This window comes from Vombatus ursinus, unplaced genomic scaffold, assembly GCF_900497805.2.
Source record: "Vombatus ursinus unplaced genomic scaffold, bare-nosed wombat genome assembly UNPS02014807.1, whole genome shotgun sequence".
Taxonomy (NCBI): domain Eukaryota; kingdom Metazoa; phylum Chordata; class Mammalia; order Diprotodontia; family Vombatidae; genus Vombatus; species Vombatus ursinus.
In genome coordinates, this window is record NW_020954585.1 from 46,298,558 (window position 1) to 46,312,372 (window position 13,815).

Below are 13,815 nucleotides of genomic sequence, written 5' to 3' on the forward strand. Positions count from 1 at the left end.
GAGTGGGGGGCGGGGGGGAGGGGGGGGGGGGGGCGGGCGGGGGGGGGCCCGGCAGGGGCCCCGCTGGCGGGCGCCGGGGGTTGGGAGGGGGGGGGGGGGTGTAGTTCCAAGATACCTTTTAAAGCCTAGTCCAACCCGAAGAGTGTTTTCAGTTTTAGAACCTTTTAAAATAAAAGGAAAAAAATTCCCACAAAAGCCAGAACGGTAAAACTTTTTTCTTTTCTTTAAAAAATATCTTTTCCCACTGCCCTTTACCCTTTTTTCCCCTTAAGATGTGTTTACTAAGATTTTTGGAAGCGTCAGTGTATTTAATAAACACCCAGCCACATAGACACCCTCCCATTCCCGACTGTCTCAGTCTCTGAGCTCCTACCGCTGGTTGATTCCCAGATGTTGGGCAGTCAGACTCTGCCTATCCGACTCCTAGATGTACTGGGACTGAGCTCCAGGACTGCAGGGGAGAGTGGTAGACGGTTCTACTGACTTGGGGTGGGGGTGAATTGCCTTGTTCTATTGTGATTCTTTGATGTTGCAGCTGTTGTCTGCAAAGTTGTGGGGAGACCCCCTGCCCTTCTGTGGTTCAAGACTTTTTTTCTCTGGGGTTTGGAGAGAGGGTTGTTGCTGTGATGACTTTAGTCTTTGCTAAGGTGACAAGATTTTGTGTGTGTTTGCTGCAATCAACCCAGCCTCCCTTCACCCGTCTGCAATGAATGACTTTGAAATTTTGTAAACCTGATTGCCAACATCTGCAGAGAAGGAAGCTGCCCAGATCGAGGGGAAAGATTTATGGGCTAGAGAATGGTTGGCAGTGCCAGTTTTCCAGGTGCTAAAACGAGAGGTGTAAAATGAACAAAGCAATAAAACGGAGCACATGGGCACCCGCCCTCCACCCCCCAAACCGGCTGGAACTAAATCCAGCTTTCGGCTGTCTACTCCCTCCGCATCTTCTAGTGACCCTCTCCAACCGAACTAGGACTTGCACAGGGTTTACTTGAACAACAACTAGTTTTGCTCTCTCTGAGCATGGAGTTTAAAAGCTAGTTGGTCCAACTAACTTGGCCTGGAGAGAGAAGGGAATTTTGCTTGGTTGGATTCCAGCCTTGGTCCCTTCCTACCCACCACTTGTCCCCGCAATTGTGACCTGTCACGTTCTAGCTACTATCCTGCCCGATGTTGTTTACCGGGTCACGCCGTCCGTTCCCGGGCAGTTGTGAAAGTGGGAGGCTGAGGCGGCTGCGGCGGCGCGCTGGTACGCGTAGCTTAGGGCTCGGACTGTAAGGGGCTGGGGGAGGGGAAAGAGGAAAGAGACCGAGTTTTTGGGTCTTGGGAGCTGGGGTCTCTGGAGAATGGCGCTGAAGGCCACCAGACCGCGGAATCGGTTTCTCTTCCCCACATAGTTTTCCTGCATCCTCCCGGCCCCTCTCCTTCCAGCATGCTCCCACCTACCCTTATTTCTCGGCAGAGGAAGCATCCCCGAACCTATCATTAAAATTTAAATTCTTCCCAAGAGCAGGGGGCCATTTCGTTTTTCTTCCATTTGAGGGGATTTATTTTTTCCCCGATCGGTATTTTAGGGCGTCAACTCACTGGAAAATGCCCGACCGGTGGCTGCAGCATTCGTTTGAGCGCCGGGGAAGGAGCGGGGGAGGGGGAATGTAACAGTGGAAAAATCAGAGAGGTGGGGTTTGTGGGGTGTTCGTTGTCCGAGCTGACCGGGGGCTTCTCTTTTCTGTCTCTGCCGGGTCGGATTGGTCCCAGCCGCGGAGCTGGCGCCTCCCTCCCTTTCTTTCTACTCCTAGTCCCCGGGGCCCCAGCCGACCTCTTCCCGCTTTCTCTCATTTATTTTGCGTGTTTAACTTTTCAGGAACCAGTCCGAGAGCGGATCGGAGGGACAAAGGGCCTTTGTGAGGCGACACTGTGCTGGGGTGGGGGGTGGGGTTGGGGCGACCTCTCGGAGCAGCGGTGACCTAGAATGGGGGACGGAGAGGGGGTGAAGAGGGGCGGGGCGGGATTGTGTGCTGGGGTGTAGGGGACCGACGCGGAGGAGGATCCAGCCTAGCTCCGGAGCCCTCAGGGTGCCGCTGCAGAATGGATAAGTGCTTAGCGCTCTCTGTTTCTTTCCAGGGACTGGGAAGTGGGGGTGGGGGCCTGGGCGGTGGGGAGGATGCAAAAGAGTGGAAAGCCTCGCCCTGCCAAAAAAAAAAAAAAAAAATAGGAAAGATGTGGTCCTACGCTTTGCTTATGAAAAACCCAGGGTGAGAAGACCCAGGAGTTCTAGCAAGACTGTTAGCCTGGCCTAGACCAATGGGCTGATCTTGCGGTGATGACCCTCCCTAGCTAGGCCCGGCTAAATTCAGTGCTCACTGGGCCTTGAAATGACTGGAACTCTATTCCCTTCCTGGCGTCTGGCCCGGGTGGGGAGGAAAGGAGGGAGCAAGTCCGTACTAGACGCCACGTCTGCCTCAACTCTGCCGAAGAAATCCCCTAGTTAGGGAGGAATAGGGGGGAGGGAACCGGGGGAGGGAGTCACCTGATGAGGCTGGGATTGGGGTCGTTCTGGGCATTGGTAGGAGAAAAAAAAAGGGACTAGATTTGGGTTACTGTGGGCTGGGAATATAACAAATTAGTTAATAGCCCTGCCTTTTCCCAGGTGCGAACTGTAGGTCCGCCTCCACCCCACCCCCCAACCAGGAAATGAACTGCCTAGAATTGAATGAGATTTTGGAAAAATGCTGCTGTGGAAATTAAATGTAAACCCAGTCAGGGGTCTAGAATGGGGGTTTTTGACATTAACCACAGAGGTAAACCGGGCGTTTCCCTTGTCCCAAAGCCGGGGGCTGGGGGGAACGATGGAACGGGGACGGACTACTCGAGTAGCCGGTAGGATCCTTTAGGACTTTGTAATTATTTCCGCTGGTTCTATTTTAGTCTGCCTCAGGCTTTTTTATTAACTGGGCCTGGCCAGTCACCCTAGCCACAGCCCTGGGGCAGAGGCTGGACTTAATCCCAGAGCCCAGACGTCGGCCTCAGTGAAATTAGACCTGTTCTGGGCCTGCCTCTTCCTCCCCCGCTTGCCCCCACCCTCGGCTCCCGGGAGTGCCAGGGACTGACTGGGTCAGGTAGGTGACTGGAGGAAGGTGGAGCCAGGTTCAGTTATGAAGCTCACCGCCCTTTGTCCCTTCTGCTGTTTGGACGGGGAAGGAGAGATTTAGACTCTTCCTGGAGGACGTTTAAGGCTGGTTTTTCTGTAAGTTTCCTGGACCACTTCCTTCTTTCTTCCCCTTGAGAGGGCTTTAGGATGGCCAGAGAGTCCAAGGGTAATTCTGTTTTACGGGGAACATTTTTTTTTTCAAAGTGCTTTCACTTATATTTGAAATACTCCAAACAACTATGAAGTAGGCAGATTGTTAATACTCCCATTTTAAAGATAAGGAAACTAAAGTCCGGAGAGATTAAACTGATTTGCCCAGGGTCACATAGCTAGTTTGTGACAGAGATGGGACAAAGATCCAGGTCATCTGACTGGGACCAGAGTTAAGTTCTTTGAACTCTTGTTTTTTGTTTTTTGTTTTTTTGCCTTTCTTTGTATCCCCCGAATTTAGCACTATGCCTGGCAAATTATAGGCACTTAAAAAATGCTAGTTGACTCCTTTCAACACAGCGTTTGCCTTTCTAGAAGCTAGTAATCTTTAAAGCGTTAATTTCTGAATATTCCTTGACTGATGTCAGGAGGGTGTGTTAAACTAAGAAAGAAGCTTTCCTGTGAAAAGTCTTCAGATATTAAGGGAGGATATCGATATTGTCTTCAGGCTTAATTCCCTGGAATGCTGTTGGGTGTATTAGACATTGGGATTCTAGAAGGGACTTTCTTTCCTCCTCTTTTTCTTTTCAGTTATCCTTGGACCTTTGTCCATGTATTTTTTTTTTTTTAGAGTTTATCTTTTTAATAGTAGCAAATATCTTATTTATATGAAGGCTTCAACACTTAATATAGCTTCATTTGAGCCTCACAACAACCGTGTAAAGTTAGTGATTAATAGTGGCAGAATGATTAATTCCATTGATTCCATTTCTACCTTAGTAAGTGCTATTTTTTCATTTTTACAGAGGAAGTAAAAGGTTAGTGGTGAAGTGATTGCCCAAGATTACACAGGGCTAGCAAGGGGCTGAGGGTTCCTGACTCTGTTACTCTTCTCAAAACACAAGGATGTCTTGGAGTTTGACTCCTCCACAATCAGATTAGCTGTTGATCAACCTTTTACTTGTTATTTATGAATTTGAATGGGGCCTGAGTTAGTGGTACTTCGAATCAGGCGTCCTTTGGTGCCCGCTGCTAAGATTTATTTCAGCTTCCCATTGCTCTTGGCTCACCTTCTTCTTGAGGGTTTATTTAGGATAAACATAGAACGTAAAAGCAGAGTCTCCTCTCACTGGAAAGAGAACCCTCAAAAATACTCTTTTCTCTCCTGTTTTCTTCCCAGGAGGGCATCAAAATGAAGTGGAAAGGGTCAGAAGACTCTGGTTTGTGGACCCTATCTGACATCTCCTACTTGCGTGACTATAGGCAAATCACTTAACCTGGCTGAGCCAGTTTCCTCATCTAGTAAGCTCATTGGAGTACTAGTTTTAGCGCTAGAAGGGGCCCGAGAGGTCATTTACTCTAACCCCTCATTTTGCAGATGAGGAAACTGAGGCCAAAATGTGTGAAATAACCTTCCCAATGTCATACAGCTTGTAATTGAAGGAGACAGCATTTGAAAATAGGTGTTTGGACTTCCGCATCTAGTGATGGTGATGCTGCCTGCCAGTGCTACGTGATAATAGTTAACATTTATATAGCACTTTAAGGTTTACAAAGGGCTTTGGGTAGGTGCTACTGTTATTCCCATTTTACAGATGAGGAAACTGAAGCTGAAAGAAGTAAGTGACTCACCCAACTGATAAGTGCTGAGGGGGGATTTTAACCTAGGTCTTTCTAATTCCAAGTCCAGTCCTTTATCCATTATACCATCCTGCATAAAATGGAAGTATTGTTGTTTCTTAAGCTGTGCGGTTCTGGGGATAGGTTCTTTCTTTGGACTTAGCCCTTATTATGAATTTGTAGGTCTAACTTTGAGCAGAAAGATACTCTCTCAATAGCAAGGGAGATTCTAGGTTTGGATATAGGCTAGGAATCTCTCCTGTAACTAAGCAATAGATAATACTATTCTTGCCTTGACTGTAAGTGCCCACAAATTCATTCCATTATTAGCCTACAGCTCCTCCCTGGCTTTGCTGCCGTACAGTTGACATCAGGTAAAACGTGCGTAGATATTTGGGTGATGTTGGAAGGTCGAAAAGTCATTTCAACACTAGATTTGGGGAGGCAGTACTAGGCATAGGGGTCCAAGGCTATATCACCATCAGTAGCCCCAGTCACTTCAGGGTCATTAGAGTATCCTAGGACCTCCCACAGAAATTTCTTGGGCTTTCTAAGAATGATAATAATGATGATGGTTGACATTTATATAGTATTTTAAGGTTTGCAAAGTGCTTTACAAATACCACATTTTATCTTCAGAAAAAAACATGGGAGGTAGGTACTATTACTATTCTCATTTTACAGATGAGGAAACTGAGGCCGACAAATTGAATGATTTGCCTAGGGTCATACAGCTGTGAGACTGTATTTGAATTTAGGTTTTCCTGACTCCAAACCCAGAGCTCTATCCACTGTGCTACCTAGCTGCTGTAGGGTAGAACAAGAATGTATGGGTAAATACATGGGAAATAGATCCTGAAATAATGTTACAAATTAGTGATAGGTTCCTAGTCTTATAACTAGAAGGAACTTTACATGTTATCTAATACAGTCATCTTATTTTACAGATGAGGAAATTGAGGCCCTAAGGTCACATTGATAGCCAGTGGAAGATCTGGGTTTCTAAACCAGGCTCAAAACCTCCAAATCTAGTCACTTTCCACTAACCTGCTGCAATTAACAAGTACTTTTGTTTGATAAGTCAAAAGGATCATATTAATACTAGGCTACAGGGATAGGGACCAGATCTGTAATTTTATTGGTAAATGGGACTCCTAGCTGAGGAAACTCACCTTGAGAAGGTGCATGTGAGCACCTTCTCTGTAGTTTATGCTCTCAGAATTGCTTAGGATACTGAGTAGTTAAGTGACTTGTCCACGGTCACATATTTGGTAAATGTTAATTGAGAGACATGAACCTTTGAAGTCTTCTTGACTCTAAGACCAGTTCTTTTTCTACTGTGACCCACTTCCTCTCCACATTAAAACAGTAATTCATATTTTAAGGTATCAGTAAAATCACATAAAGTTAGAGCTGGAATAGACTTAAGAACATAGGTTATTAGAGCTGGATGGGATCTTAGAATATGAAGTAGCAGCTGTCAGAGCTGAAAGTGCCCTTAGAACAAAGTATATGAATGTCAGCTCCAGGAAGGACCTTTGAGATCATCAAACCATCCTTCTACCCCTCCCTCTGTGCCCTTCCACCCCCTTAGAGATGAGAACATTGCTGCCTGAGGTCATACCAGAGTGTGACCTGTAGTAACTCCCAGTAAGTGTTAAAACCTGGCTAGAACCCAGGTTTTATATGAATAATTCTAGTGTCGCCACTTTTAATAACAACAGCTAACACCTATGTTGCTGGCACTGTTACCGGCAGAGGAATATGAGAGGTGTAAAATAGAACTCCTACTCTATCAAATGAGATAATATTTGTAAAGCACTTAGCTAGGTGGTGCAGCGGATAGAGTACTGGGCCTGGAATCAGGAGGACCTGAGTTCAAATCTAGCCTCAGACACTTAGTAGCCGTGTGATCCTGGGCAAATCACAACCCTGATTGTCTGGGGTTGGGGGGGAAAGCAATGCACTTAGCTTAGTGCCTGGCATATAGTAGGTACCATATAAATGCCTATTTCTCCTCCTGTTTTTAAATAGCATGTGTGTATGTGTTTTTAAAAACATACATATATTTAAATCTGGAAAGGAATGTTAGGCACCATCTATTCCAACTTTGTCATTTTATAATGACAAATGAAAAGATGAGGTCTAGAGAGGAGATTTGCCAAAGGTGGCATTGATAGTAGCAGGTCTACAAGTTTCACACAGGAGGCAGCTAGGTGGCGCAATTGATAGAGCACAGGCCTTGGAGTCAGGAGGGCCTGAGTTCAAGTTCGGCCTCAGACACTTGACACTTACTAGCTGTGTGACCCTGGGCAAGTCACTTAACCCCATTGCCTACCAAAAAGCAAACAAACAAACAAAAAAATAAAAACAAGTTTCACACAAATCCTTTAACTCCAAATCCACCATTCTTTCTACATTGGTACTTCAGTGAGATTTTCAGGTCTTTGAGGGGAGAGGGGAGGCAGGGACTAGAATTCACATCTCTTTCATTGGTAAAATATAAAACAGTAAGAAACAGTATTGGAGAGTATTGGTTATTGGTACTAAACTGTGATTCCAAGAATATTTGCAGGAAGAGTGAGTTTGGGCTTCCCGTCTGGGGCCTCTAGCTTTTTCTCAAACGGCCAAAAGAAGAGATTATATTTTGTGATCTCTAAGGTCCTTTCTGGGACCTGATACTCTATAATTCTTTTAGAAAAGAGGAGACGATGATACTGATATTTGGAAATAAGGTTGGAGATCCAAGATAGATATGATATATAGGCAATTGGTACAAATATTTAAGAACAAAAGACATTCCCAAAAGATAAGTGGTCAAAGGATCCAAACAAACAAAAGAATTGCATGCTTGTCAGTGGCATGGAAAAGATTGCTCCAGATCACTAAGGAAAATGCAAATTTAGACAACTCTGAGGTTTTACTTTGGTAGGTGTGAGGGGAACAGGCATACTAATACACTCATATATTAAAGCTGTGGATTAGTCAACTCATTCTGGAAAAACAATGTGGAATTATGTAAAAAAAAGTCATTAATAGTTTTTAAATGCCCTTTGACTCAGTCATTCCAACTATTGGACTGGGAAATCAAAGGCAGAAAATTTCCATGTATGCTAAAATATTGGTGTCTGAATGGAATTGAATTTTGTTTTGTCATTTAAAGAAATGATGAATGTATAGGATTTAGACAAACATGGAAAGCCTTATAAATGTATCTAGACTGAAGCAAGCAGAAGAACCAGGAGAATAATATACACATTGACTGCAGTAACATAAACAAAAAAATTCCACGAAAATGAAGGAGAAAGTTGAGTAATTATGTCTAGCTTTTGGCCCTAGAGAAGAGATGAGAAAGCACTTCCCTGTTTTGGTAGAGTTTGAGTAAGGGTGGCAAATGTTGAAAATACTGTTAATTATGCAGACTAGATGCCCTGGTCAGTTTTACTTAACTCATTTTCTTTGTTACAGGGGAAGGCTTATTTGTTGGTAGTAAGGGGCTATGTCTGAAAATGACTGTGACATAAAAAGAGAAGGTATACAACCTTTGAAAAAAATTAAAATTTACCCTTTAAAAAGAAAAGACAAAAAAAAGTGGAAGTTGAATAGGAGAGATGGGCCTTAAATGCCCAACTGAGAAGCTTGAACTTGATCTTACATAGAGTAGAGGTTCATCTTAGGTTCTAGAGCAGGGGTTATGATTAATTGACATTTTAATTAAATACATTTTAACAGTATCAGTGCTGAGGATACAAAAACAAGAGTCCTCACTCAAGGAACTTGCAAGAAGAGGGGAGGAGGAAATGATACAACGTATATGCTAATAAGTAAAATCAGGAAAATGATTGTATGGAGAGAGTACGAATATTTGGGGTGAACAAGGGATTTATGCTCTGAAGAAAAGACCAGGATTCTAAGGGTCAAAAATGAGGTGGGGAAATTCATTCCTGGCACGGTGGTGGTATTCCTGTTAGAGGCGATAAGAGTACTGAATTCTAGCCGACTAATAGTAGTAGTGGTAGTAGTAGCAGTAGTAGTAGTGGTGGTGAGAGTAGTGGTGGTAGGGGTATGGTGATAGTAGTGGTGGTTGTGATAGTCCTCATCTACTTTGGCTGGAATACCATTTCTGAAAGGGAATAGTAAGAAATAAATCTGAAAACCTAAAAGGAAGCCAAGTTGTGGAGGGTTTAAAGTGCTGGGCTAAGGAGTTTGCAGTTAGGCTAAGGATGGGACTAAATGCTTTTGAGTAGGGGAATGAATGGCATGGTCAAATTTTTGCTTTAGGAAGATCATTTTAGCAGGAGAATAGAGAATGGATTAGAGAGGGGAGAAAACTGGAAGCAGAGAGGACAATGAGGAAGCTAAGGCACGTATTAGGAAGCTGTAAGGCATGTACATATAAGGTATTTGGGTTTTGAGGACCTGACCTAGGGTAAAAGGAAATCAGTTCGTGGTATGCAAAATGAACTAGCTGGAGGGAAGTTTAATGTTTCTTCCAGATCAGAAAGAAAGAATGAGATACAGAAGGGAGTCATTTAGTAGAGAATCTTCCTATGTGGGGTGGATATGAAGAAATGTGGGAAACTGAGCGTGAGTAAGGCCATAAACTTTCCACTCATTTGTTTACTAGGCAAGGCTCTTTACCTCTCTGAGACTCAGTTTCTTTTTTGTAAAATGAAGTTAATAATACTTGTGCTATAGATTAAAACATATACATGTATCTGTATATATGTATATATACACATATATATGACATGACAAACGTGGGAATCTGTCTTGCTTGATGATACATATTTATAACAAAAATATTAATAAGTGTGAGAAAAATAGTAATAATTGCACTAGATGCCTTGGGCTGGTTATAAAGAAAATACTTTGTAAACTTAGAAGGGCTATGTAAGTACCAGTTATTACCTGAGTGGCAGTAGGAGAGATTGGAGATCATCTTGTGTTAGGCCAGGTCTGTGGAAAGACTAGGGAACTAGACAGGCAATATGGGAGAGGGGAAAGAGCACCATACCTAGGCAATTGAGACCTGGGTTCCAGTCCCAGCTCTTTTACGACCTAGTAATATGACCTTGGGCAGGTTACTTCACGCTTCTCTGGGACTGGTTTGTAGAGGGAGTTGGAACCTGTAATTTTTAAGGGTTCCTTCAAGTTCTGATGATCTATCTATGTTCTTACTGACCAGTGTAATTTCAAAGCCAAAGAAGGTGGCTGTTGAGAATTCAGTTACCAAACCTGGGCTGTAAGTGGGAGCTAAAGTTGCCAGGCCTTCATTCTGGGTTTGGTTACTTTGTTGTGTAATAAACATCTGATCTAGTCCCATTGTGTGCATGCAAATAAATTAGGCTAAATAGGAGCTAAATCTAATCAGTTATGTTAATTGGCCCTAATTATAAGAAAAATGAGGAACTATAGTCAACCTAGGATAAAAAGTGATGAGAGTTGGGTAGGGCCGATGGACTTTCAAAACCAACTGGAAAAATTAAGATAATTTACAGCTTTCTCTGCACCTACCTCCTTTCTTTTCTAACAGTGGAGATTGCCTTAATCTCTGCCTGGTTTGGGCACTGCCATCCCAATGTCAGTGTTATTAGTAGCTAATAATAATAGCTGGCATTTAGGGTTGGCCCTTTAAGGTTTGGAGAGTGCTTTACATATGGTAAGGTAGCTAGGTGGCACAGTGGATAGAGCATCGGGCTTGAAATCAGGAAAATTCATCTTCCTGAGTCCACATCCAAGCCTTATACATTTACTAGCTGGGCAAGCCACTTTGCCCTGTTTGCCTCAGGTCCTTCTCTATAAAATGAGCTTCTGAAGAAGGAAATGGCAAACCGTTCCAGTATCTTTTGCCAAGAAAACCCCCCAAAAGGGGTTATGACTGAAAATGACTCAGCAATAAATTACCCGTTATCTCATTTGTTCCTTGCAATTACTCTGTGAAGTAGGTACTCTTATCCCCATTTCTCCCAGGTCATCAGAAAGTTTGTTAAGGATCTAATACAGGATTCAAAGTCAAGTCTTCCTGACTCCAAGTTCAATACAATTCACTTTATCACTTAGCTGCAGCTGCCTAAGTTTCAGTACTTTATATGTACATTTTTATATGACCTTTCAATAAATGAATATATGTATATTTTTTAATTTGCTAGGCAGTGGGGTTAAGTGACTTGCCCAGGTTCACACAGCTATTAAGTGTCAAATGTCTGAGGCCGGATTTGAACTCAGGTCCTCCTGAATCCAGGGCCGGTGCTCTATCCACTGCACCACCTAGCTGCCCCCAAATGCATATGTTTTTAATTCCAGATAACCTCATTCTTCATGGTGGTTCGATATTTATTTTGTGATAAGTTCTGTTCCATATTGGAAAACTCAACCAATTCTGCTGAATTTGACACTATTGACCAACCTATCTTCCGACTTAACCTCTCTCTTCTCTGAGTCTTTGTGATACTTCCCTGTCCTTCAGTCTTCCTGGTTATTCTCCTACCTGTCTGACTGCTCCTCAGTGTCCTTTGCTGGATCATTCATTATCCATGTCCCACTCCTTATGTGTTGGGTGTACCCCAGGGTCCCGTCTTGGGCCCTCTTCTGTCTTTAAACCCTCCCTTTTGGTCTTTTCATCAGGTTCCCCTTAGTTGAACTATCATCTCTATGCAGATGATTCCTAGACCTACATAAGTAGCTGTTACCTTTTTCCTGAGCCTGTTGCCTCATTACCAACCAACATTTCCACCTGGATGTCCTGTAGACATCTTCAACTCAACACATCTAAAACAGAACTCACCTTTTCCCCACCATGCTCTTCCCTCTTCCCTATGCATTCATAATAGCCATCATCCTAGTTTAGTTTCCCATTATCTCTAATCTGGGCTATTGCATTTGTCTCCTGATTTGTTTCCCTGCCCGGCCTCTCCCCTCTCTAATCCATCTTCACACAGCTGCCAAACTGATACTCCTAAAGCAAAGGTTTGTGCCCCTGCTCAATAACTCCTAGTCCAGAGATTGAGATCTGGACAGAGGACTTCAAGTCAGCCATTTTACCGCTACGGAAAATAAGACTCAGAGAGGTCTAAGACTTGCTAACGTTATAAGCCTTGTCAAAGGTCAATAAGAGAGTGGGGATTTGAACTCATGTCCTCTGACAATATCTTGCTCCTTTTCTACCGTATCACACTGGCTGGCTCCCTCTTCCCTCTTGATAAGATATATGTTCTTGCTGGGCATTTTAAATTCCTCACAATCTAGGCCCTGCCTAACTTTCTAGGCTCAATGTCATGAACCCGGTGGCAACCAGACTACCCTCGTTGCAGTTCTCCATACCCTGCCTTCCATTTCCAGTCTCTGAAAGCTGCCTGTGATCCCTGGACTTACCCTCTCTCTATATAATCCCTAGCTTCTCCCAGGGCTCGTCTCCAAAGCTCAGGTGTGAAACGAAGAAGGCCATAGAGTTGAACATATGTTGGAGAGCTGGGAGAGAGTGACTCTGAGGCTTCCCTGTCTCATTTTTCCTTTTGTTAAGGGAACTGGAAGGGATTGTGTTGTTGTTAGTTGCTGTTGAGTTAGACCGTACTGTCCGTGGGGTTTTCCTGGCAGTGATACTGAAGTGGTTTGCCATTTCCTTCTCTAGTGGATTAAGTCAAGCAGAGGTGAAGTGACTTCCCCAGGGTCATACAGGTAGTGACTGAGGCTGGATTTCAACCCAGTTCTTCTTGAATCCCAGGTAGGTAGGTGGCACAATGAATAGAAGGTTGGGCCTGGAGTCAGGAAGACCTGAGTTCAAATGATGCCTCAGACACTTACTAGTTGTGTGACCTTGGGCATGTCACTTCACCCTATCTGGATCAGTTTCCTCATCTGTAAAATGAGCTGGAAGAGGAAATGGCAAGCTACTCTAGTATCTTTACTAAGAAAACCCCAAATGGGATCACAGAGGGTTGGACAGGACTAAAAATGCCTGAACTTTCTGACTCCAGGCCCAGTGCTCTATCCACTGAGCCACCTACCCAGCTGGAAGAAATTTTAATGGGAGGGATTTTAGTGGTCATTTACTCCAGTCCTTCTCATTTTACAGATGAGGAAACTGAGGCTCAGATGGGTGAATTAACCTGTTCAGGGTCCAATAAGCAGTAGCTATCAGAGCTGGTGTTCACACCCGGGTTTTCTGACTACAGAGCCCAAGGTTTTTCCGGTGTACCCCGGCTGCTTCTTTAAGAGGCATGAAAATGTTCAGAAGTGCTGCCTTTCACTTATGCTTCCTATTAAGTTGGCTTGGACGATCTCTAAGGTTCCTTCTGGCTTTTACAATAGGTGAATCTACTATGTTATCACCGTGGTGACCTGTATTTTCTAGGACAATCCTGACTTCAGGAAAAAGGGAACACACTTGTGAATGAGGCTTTTTGAAAAAGGAGTGTCTTTTGTCAGACTGTGCCGAGCCTGATTTTTGGTTTAGAAAGTGTGGTCGTGGTGTTGACCTGGCTATCTCTCACCCACCTGTGTTTGTGGGGTGCCTGTGATGTACGCAGGCGTGTTAGGTGCTGTGGGGGGCTGATACAAAGCAGTAGAGAAGTGAAATGGAAAGAAGGCTTGATTTAGACTCAAGGGACCTGGGTTTGAGCATCTCAATGTCGGTGAAAGCCCAAGCTTTGGCCCTTACTACCTGTGTGATCTTGGGCAACTCACTTCATTTTCTGGGCCTCAGTTTCCTCATCAGTAAAAATGAGGAAATTAGACTTGATGACCTCTAAGGCCCTTTGGGGCAGACTGAACAACAATAATAAGGTCCCTCTAGCTCTAATAGAAAGACCTAAGTTGATATCTTGCTTCTGACCTTGGTTGTGTGAAGCCGAGAAAGTCACTCAAACCTCTCAGCCTCAGTTTCCTCATCTGTA

At 44.0% G+C, this 13,815-nt stretch overlaps 1 protein-coding gene across 5 annotated transcripts in view; it reads left to right on the forward strand.

Moving 5' to 3' along the window:
* The window catches only part of TNRC18 (trinucleotide repeat containing 18), a 158,405-nt gene that overhangs the window by 4,290 nt on the left and 140,300 nt on the right, over nt 1–13,815 (forward strand). The window contains exon 1 of one of the 5 annotated variants that reach the window (XM_027874767.1): nt 3,179–3,247. The exons of the other annotated variants lie outside the window; for them this stretch is intronic. The gene's annotated coding sequence lies outside the window, so the exon portion shown is untranslated. Of the gene's footprint in view, nt 1–3,178; nt 3,248–13,815 lie in introns of those variants that run through there. 5 annotated transcript variants of the gene reach the window in all.